Here is an 8487-nt window from a genome sequence, read left to right on the forward strand (position 1 = left end):
ACTACCATATGTAACATGAGTGTTGATCATTTAGTTCCAATTTAACAGCAAATACATGTGGTGTTTCTTTTTCCATGCTTGTGATACTTCACTTAGGAGAATGGTCTCCAGTTCCATCCAGGTTGTTACAAAAAGTTTGCCATTTTTATGGCTGAGTATTATTCCAAAGTATACATATACCATATTTTATTAATCCACTCATGTATTGATGGGCACTTCGGTTGTTTCCACATCTTTGTGATTGTGAATTGTGCTGCTATAAACATTTGAGTGCAAGTGTCTTTGTTATAAAATGTCTTTTTTTCCTTTGAGTAAATATCCAACAGTGGGATTGCTGGATCAAATGGAACTTTTTAGTTCGTTGAGGTATATTCATACCTCCATAGAGGTTGAACGAGTTTGCAGTCCCACCAATAGTGTATAAGTGTTCCTTTCTCTCCATATCCATGCCAGCATCTGTTGCTTTGGGACTTTTTGATAAAAGGTATTCTCACTGGAGTTAGGTGATATCTTATTGTGGTTTTGATTTGCATTTTCCTGATGATTAGAGACATTGAGCATTTTTTCATATGTTTATTGGCCATTAATCTATCTTCTTTTGAAAAGCTTCTGTTCATGTCTTTTGACCACTTTTTAATGTGGTTGTTTGAAATTTTCATGATGATTTGCTTCAGTTCTTTGTAGACTCTGGTTATTAGCTTTTATAGGATGTATAGCATGCAAATACCTTCTACAATTCTGTAGGTTGTCTATTCATTCTATTATTGTTTCCTTGGCTGTGCAGAAGCTTTTTAATTTAATAAGGTCCCAATTTATTTATTTTTGTTGTTACTGTGGTTGCCTTTGGGGTCTTCTTCATAAATTCTTTGCCTAGGCCAATATCTATAAGAGTTTTTCCAACCTCTTCTAGATTTCTTATAGTTTCATGCCTTAGGTGTAAGTCTGTTATCTATCGTGAATTAATTTTTGTGAGTGGTGAGAAGTGCAGATCCTGTTTCAGTCTTCTACATGTGGCTATCCAATTTTCCCAGCACGATTTATTGAATAGGGATAATTCTCCCCATTCTATGTTTTTGTCTGCTTTGTCAAAGATCAGATGGCAGTATAGGATGGTTTTATATCTGGGTTCTCTGTTCTGATCCATCGGTTTATATCTCTCTTCTTGTGCCAGTACCATGCTGTTTTGATTACTATAGTCTTGTAGTATAGCTTGAAGTCTGGTAAAGTGATGCTCCCAATTTGTTCTTTTTGCTTAAGTTTGCTTTGGCTCTTCAGGGTCTTTTGTAGTTCCATATGAAACATAGAATTGTTTTTTCTAGATCTGCAAAAAATGGTGTTGGTATTTTAATGGGGATTGCATTGAATCTGTAAATCACTTTGGGTAGTATAGACATTTTAACAATGTCGAGTCCACTGATCCATAAGCATATGTTTTTCCATTTGTTTACATCCTCTACGATTTCCTTTCTCAGTGTTTTGTGGTTAGAATCTGCATTTCTGACAAGTTCCCAGAAGTTGCTGATGCTGCTGGTCTGGGAACCACACTTGTAGATTACTGACTCGAGACAATTAACACAATTGATGTTGCTGTGTCTGCCATATTTTATCACATTCCTATTATGTGCCAGACACTGTGCTAATCACTTTACAGGCATTATATCCTTTAATTTATTCCTCACAATAACTCCCTTTCATTCCACTTATGGACAGATTGAAACCTAGAAGCGTTAAATTACTTGCTAAGACATACAGCTTTTTAGTGGTGAGACTGGGATTCAAATCTAGGTTCTTCTCATTTCAAAGCCTGTACTCCTGACCACTATATTAAACTGTTTTTCTGCTGCCAACTGCAGGAAGCGGCCAGGGAATATCACTGTGACTCTCCCCACTTCATATTAAGCTGTAGAGAAGAGGAAAATAATTTTTATCATGCTCCCCTTTTCAGAAAGGCTCAGTCCAAATGCTCCCATCCTCTGCAGCCATCCCCAACCCAATCCCATCTGCAGAACCTGCTTTCTCTTGGATTCCCACAGCATAGTGTGCAGCCCTTAGGACACTGATGATATCACAGTGTAATCATTTGTCCAAACAGTTGTTAACCCACTATTAAACTAAGAGAAAAAAGATCAAATGATTTTCTCAACTGAGGCAGAAAAAGCATTTGATAGGGTTCAACACCTATAAACAATTTAAAGAGAAACTCAGAAAACAAGGACTTCAAGGAAACTTTCTTATTCTGTTAAAGGTTATATATTAAAAAAGCGAACAGTTTACTTAATGGAAAAGCTTTGGATGATTTCTCTTTAAAACTGGAGAAACATACCCATTGTCTAACATAACATGCGATTGCAAGACCTAGATAGTGCTGTGAGGAAAGAAAAATAACTAGGAAATTAAGGATTCAGAAGAGATTATTTTATTATTTGCAGTTTATATTATCAATCAACAGACAAACATTCAGCAACTTTTCTAGATTTAAAAAAAGTAGGGCATTTTATCACCAAAAATAGCATAGTAGAAAAAACAAATTAGATATTATTAACAATAGAAATATGAATTAGAAAGTATCTAGGCATTAACCTAACCAAGGCTACCCATACCATCCATGAATAACATTTTAAAATTTTAATATAGCACAAAGAAAATAAGAAATAAATGAGTGATAGAGCATGCTCTTGGATGACAGAAAAATTGTACAATGTCGATTATCCTCAAATTACCTAATTCAGTACAATCCCAGTTAAAGTTCTCATTGGAGTTTTTGAGGAATTTGTTGAACTTATCTAAATTGATATGACAAAGTAAAAAACAATAAATGGCTAAATTAATAATAAAAAGAATAATAAAGAAAAGGAGCTTGCTTTCTCAGATATGAAGACATGCTCCAAAACCATATTAACAAATAGACTAATGAAATCAGAGAATTCAGAGGTAGACTCATAATATACAATATACATACTTAAAATAATCATGGAAATATGAATCAGTGGAAAAGAGTGCATGATTTAGTTGATTGTATTAGGAAACTTCCTCAATAGCAGCATATATAATGTGGGTTTCTGGATGAATTAAAGATCTAGTATGAAAGGTAAAAACTATAAGCTAGGTAGGAGATAATGAAAGAGAATGTCTTCACAACCTACAGGTAGAAAACAATTTCTTAATCCAAACACTAAACACACAAGCCATAAGTCCAAAAAAACAAAAATGAAAAAGTGATGAATTTGAATAAGTCAAAATCAAGAATCTGTTCAGAAAATAACACCATGAACAGATTTAATAGATGACAAAATGAGAGAAGATATTTGAAATATATAAACTTGAGAAGGGATTAATATCAAAAATTCACAGAAAACTCCTACAAATCTAGTGAAAATAGGAAAGAATAAGAACAGACAGTTTCCATAACTGAAATGTCCAAAGGCTAACAAGTGCATCAAGAGTTCCTCGAATGTGTTAGTAATTAAACTAAAATTACCTACTGTATTATACCTAAGAAATTGGCAAAATTTAGACTGCTAGAAACACCAAATGGTGGTGGAAGTAGAGATGGTTGCCAATCCTGTGAAGATCAACCAGTAGTTCTTATTCAAAGGCAGTGTGTAAATGTTTAGTATATAATGTATTCAGCATATATGCATATATATTCAGCATATGTATACTATATATATGTATACACCCATATACTGTGACCAAGCAATTGTGCTCCTGAGTTTATAATCCATAGATTTTCTCACATATGATGAGGAACATTTAGGAGCATACTCATTGCAATATTGCTCGTGGTGACTGGAAATTAGGTGTCTGTCCCAATCTGAGTGTTGATCACTGGGCCACCCGACAGGTCCCCAGTGGTGGATGTATTCCATGAAGTACAAGGAAGACATTAAGAACTCATAGAACGGAAGTAATGACTGGATGACACACAGGCGAATAGATGGATTGTGTGAAAATATTGTTCTGAATATAAAAATAAGAGAGATAGAACATTATTCATTAGTTGTTAAAACACATCAAAATATATGCAGGGAGAATAAGAAACACATTGTACAGATTATATCAGACTATGATTGTGGGGCTTAGCAAATAAAAATGCAGGATCCTGACTTAAATTTTAATTTCAGATAAACAATGAATAACTTCTAGTATAAGTGTGTGCCAGATATTTAGTATAAGTATGTTCCAAATGATACTTGAGACATATTAAAAAATTATTCGTAGTTTATCTGAAATTCAAATTTAACTGGGAGTCTTGTATTTTAATCTGCCAACCCTACACCAAATGAAAGATACATAAACATGTTAGAATGGTTGTCTTTTGAGGGTAGGGAGAAGAATGGGTATGGGCAAACACAAATAAAATGGGTGAAAAAAAACATAAGCAAACAAAAAATAAAAACAGAGAGTCATGAGTAGATCAATGGTGATAAAGTGCCTTGCACTGGGCATAATTAACTCTCTGCTTCTAAGAGTAACAAGGGGAAAAAAGGCAGAGTAAGTCTCAGAGAAAAAGAGGGAATCTTCTGCCATTTATAGGAGCTACATTATAAAAGATACACAGAGATTATGGAGTGGAACTGACTTGTAAGTGAGAATCTCTAGTAAATTACAAAGTGTCCTTTTGGATTGGGGAATAACTAATTATTTTTACATAAGCAAAAAACTCATTTTCATTTTCTTTCTGAAATTTTTATCTTTAGCGAATAAAAATGTTTAATGAACATTCAGTACATTAAAATAAGTTCAGGGTTATTGTGCAATAAAAACATATTTTGAAATACCACACCATGTTTTCACACACACAGGTAAATGCATAAACAAAATAATTACTTGAGCTGCAAAGCAAGTTAGATCTTAACACATTTTGGCCTCCTCTCTGAAGTTGCCACTTACAGAAAATGCCCTCCATCAAGATAAACAACACCCTTGAATCATGAAGTCCTGAACCCATCGTAAGCCCTGTGTTTTAGCAGCAAATTCAGCCTTATCATCTCACCTGACCTCAGACAAACATTTTCCTCAGGCACAACATGACAATCAAAACATTGATACTAGTACCTTGCAAATCTGAAACAATGTGCAAACCAAAATGCTGGATGAACAAGCTCTTACAAAGCAACAAAATTCAAACAAGTGAGTTCAATCACAGGGAGACTCAGGTGAGCAAACTTCAGAATTCCTGGCTGGACTTTTTTTTTGCATAATCAAAACAGTATCTGGGTATGGAAATTCTCTGCCTATTTTTTAACATACACAGATTTTGGCATCAGATAGGAATGAGAGAAAAATCTGTAGTCCTCAAATCCCTCATGTTCATGCCCAGGGAGCACCAATTTCCTTTCTCTTACTATTTATTTTCCTTCACCTTTTCTTTATCTTACTAATTGTTCTTAACTCTCTATTCCATTGCCCTCCTAAATCAGATCAGTCAAGGTTGGCTCACTGTTTTTTTTTGCTTTATGATACAGTTCTACCTTTTCTTCAAAATTTACTTCTGTTCCCACCTCTTTGCAAGGTCTGTTTCTAGAACTCAAGAGTCTTCCCTTGATTTATATTCCTGAATTTATCACTAAAGTGTTCAACAAACCAGTTCATACAAATTAGCAGCTTTATTCTGAGAACAAAGGGAATTTTTGAGCCAACTTCCTATTTTCCTTAAAAACAATTAAAGGGACTTCTGTAATTTGGGTCATATCATTCCCCTTTCAGAGTTTAGTGACTCCAGTGTGGGGTCTGAAGTTATTAGACTGAGTGCTTTGAAATTCAAGCTCTGGTGGCCAATGGCTGTGTAAATCTGGCACGTTTCTTAACATCTCTAAACTGTATTCTCTAATGTGCCAACTAGGCACAATCTTTGTTTCTTAATACAAATAAAGAAATGATCATGGGCATTTCTTCTCTAACTTTTCATTAAAGTTCTTCTAAGAAAAAGATAGCAAAAAGCCCATGTGTAGCAAAAAATGTTTGAAGTTTATTTCACTTAATTAGCTCGTAATCTTGGACTATTTACTGAGTGTCTGTAATGTATGCCTTCAGTAAACAAGATGTTCTTTACTCTTTTGGAAGTTATATTCTAGTGTAGGGAGACAAAAAATAAACTAACAGGCTAAAATTAAATAGGACAAGCATCACAAATGATAAGTGATATATTGCAAACATTTTTATGATGAAATATACATAGGATTTCAGAAATAGTTGGCTTGCTTGTTAGTTCCTTTTATCATATACATTACAGAAATTAAGTTATACGTTCACTGTCCTAGATACTCTGTTAAATAGACCAAGGCTTGGCAAACTTTTTCAGTAAAGGGCCAGATAGTAAATATTTTAAGGCTCTGTAGGCCATACAGTCTCTGTTGCACTACTCAACCTTGCTGTTATAGCACAAAAGCAGCCATAGGTAACGTATAAACAAATAGGCATAGCTGTGTCTCAATAAAGCTTTATTTGTGGACACTGAACTTTGGCCTTTGTGTAATTTTCATATGTTGCTAAATATTAATATCATTTTGATTTATTTTTAACCATTTAAAAATGTAAAAACTATTCTTAGTTAGCATGCCATACAAAACAGGCCACAGGTTGGCCACTCTTTGATCTATACCACTTTCTCCAACTTTATGATGTGTACAGATGACTTGATATCTTTTTAAAGTGTACGTTCTGATTTAGTAGGTCTGGAACAGAACCTGAGATTCTGAATATTAATGTTGCAGGTCTGGAGTAGCAAGAATATAGAAATTGCTTTGTGAACACACAGAAAAAGTTCTGCCAGGATACACAGAGAAGTGCTGTAGAGTATATCTCCGGGTAGGGGAGCAGAACGATGAGGAGTGAGTGAGACTTTCACTATTTTCTCTTTAAATTTCTGTTTAGCTTGAGTTTTTTTTAAACTGAGATATTATTTCTAGAATACTTTTTTAAGAATATAAAATTTGGAATAGACCAAAAAATTTGGCAGTCATAGGGTGGAATTTTAAGTACCTATTAAACTCATGTTTTCTAAGAATAGTAAAAGACACAGAAATATCATGTTAAGAGAAAAAATTCAGAATACACATAGTACATATTGTACCATACATACACGCATATACAGGCTTGCGTCCTTTTATCGTGCTTTGCTTTATTGCACTTTGCAAATATGGTCTTTTTAACAAATTGAAGGTTTGTGGCAACACTGCATCAAGCAAGACTTCATGTCTCTGTCACATTTTGTAATTCTCACTGTATTTCAAATTTTTCATTATTATATCTATTAAGGTGATCTGTGATCAGTAATATTTAATTTAACTATTATAATTGTTTTGACATGCCATGAACTGTGCCTATAATCAATAAATGTTGTGTTTTTTCTAACTGCTCCACCTACCAGCCATTATCCCTCTCTTCGGGACTCCCTGTTCCCTAAAACACAACAATATTGAAATTAGGCCAATTTTTTAATAACCCTACCATGGCTTCTAAGAGTTCAAGTGAAAGGAATCCTTGTTTGTCTCTCACTTTAAATTAAAAGGTAGAAATTATTAAGCTTAGTGAGAAAGGCATGTAGAACACTGAGTTAGGTTGAAAGGCCTCTTGCACCAAGCAGTTAGTCAAGATGTGAAAAGTTCTTGAAGGATATTAAAGATGCTACTCTAGTGAACACGCAAATGGTAAGAAAGCAAAAGAGCCTATTGTTGACATGGAGAAAGTTTTTGTGGTCTGGGTAGAAGATCAAACCAGCCACAGGATTCCCTTAAGCCAAAGCCTTATCCAGAGCAAGATCCTAACTCTCTTCAATTCCATGAAGACTGAGAGAGGGGAGGAAGTTACAGAAGAAAAGTTTGAAGCTACCAGAGGTTGGTTCATGAAGTTTAAGGAAAGAAGGCCTTTCAGTAACATAAAAGTGCAAGGTGAAGCAGCAATTGCTGAAGGAGAAGCTACAGCAGTTAGTTATTCAGAAGATCTAGAGCTAAAAATCATTAACGAAGGTGACTACACCAAGAGTGAATTTTTAATGTAGATGAAATAGGCTTCTATTGGAAGAAGATGTCATCTAGGACTTTTATACCTAGAGAGAGGCACTTCTAGTCAATACCTAGCTTCTAATGCAGCTGGTGACTTTAAGTTGAAGCCAATGACCATTTATCATTCTGAAAATCTTAAAGTCCTTAGAAATTATGCTAAGTCTAATCTGCCTATGCTCTATAAATGGAACAACAAAGCCTGGATGACAGCACATCTGTTTACAGCATGGTTTGCTGAATATTTTCAGCACATTGTTGAGATGTACTGCTCAGAAAAAAAAAGATTTCTTTCAAAATATTACTGCTCATTGAGAATGCACCTGGTCACCCAATAGCTCTGATGGAGGTGTGCAAGGAGATTAATGTTGTTTTCATGCCTGCCAATAAAACATCCATTCCTAGCTCATGGATCAAGGAGTATTTTCAACTTTCAAGTCTTATTATTTAAGAAATTCATTTCATGAGGCTATAGCTGCCATAG

This window comes from Propithecus coquereli, unplaced genomic scaffold (assembly GCF_000956105.1).
Source record: "Propithecus coquereli isolate 6110/MARCELLA unplaced genomic scaffold, Pcoq_1.0 Scaffold483, whole genome shotgun sequence".
Classification (NCBI taxonomy): Eukaryota; Metazoa; Chordata; class Mammalia; order Primates; family Indriidae; genus Propithecus; species Propithecus coquereli.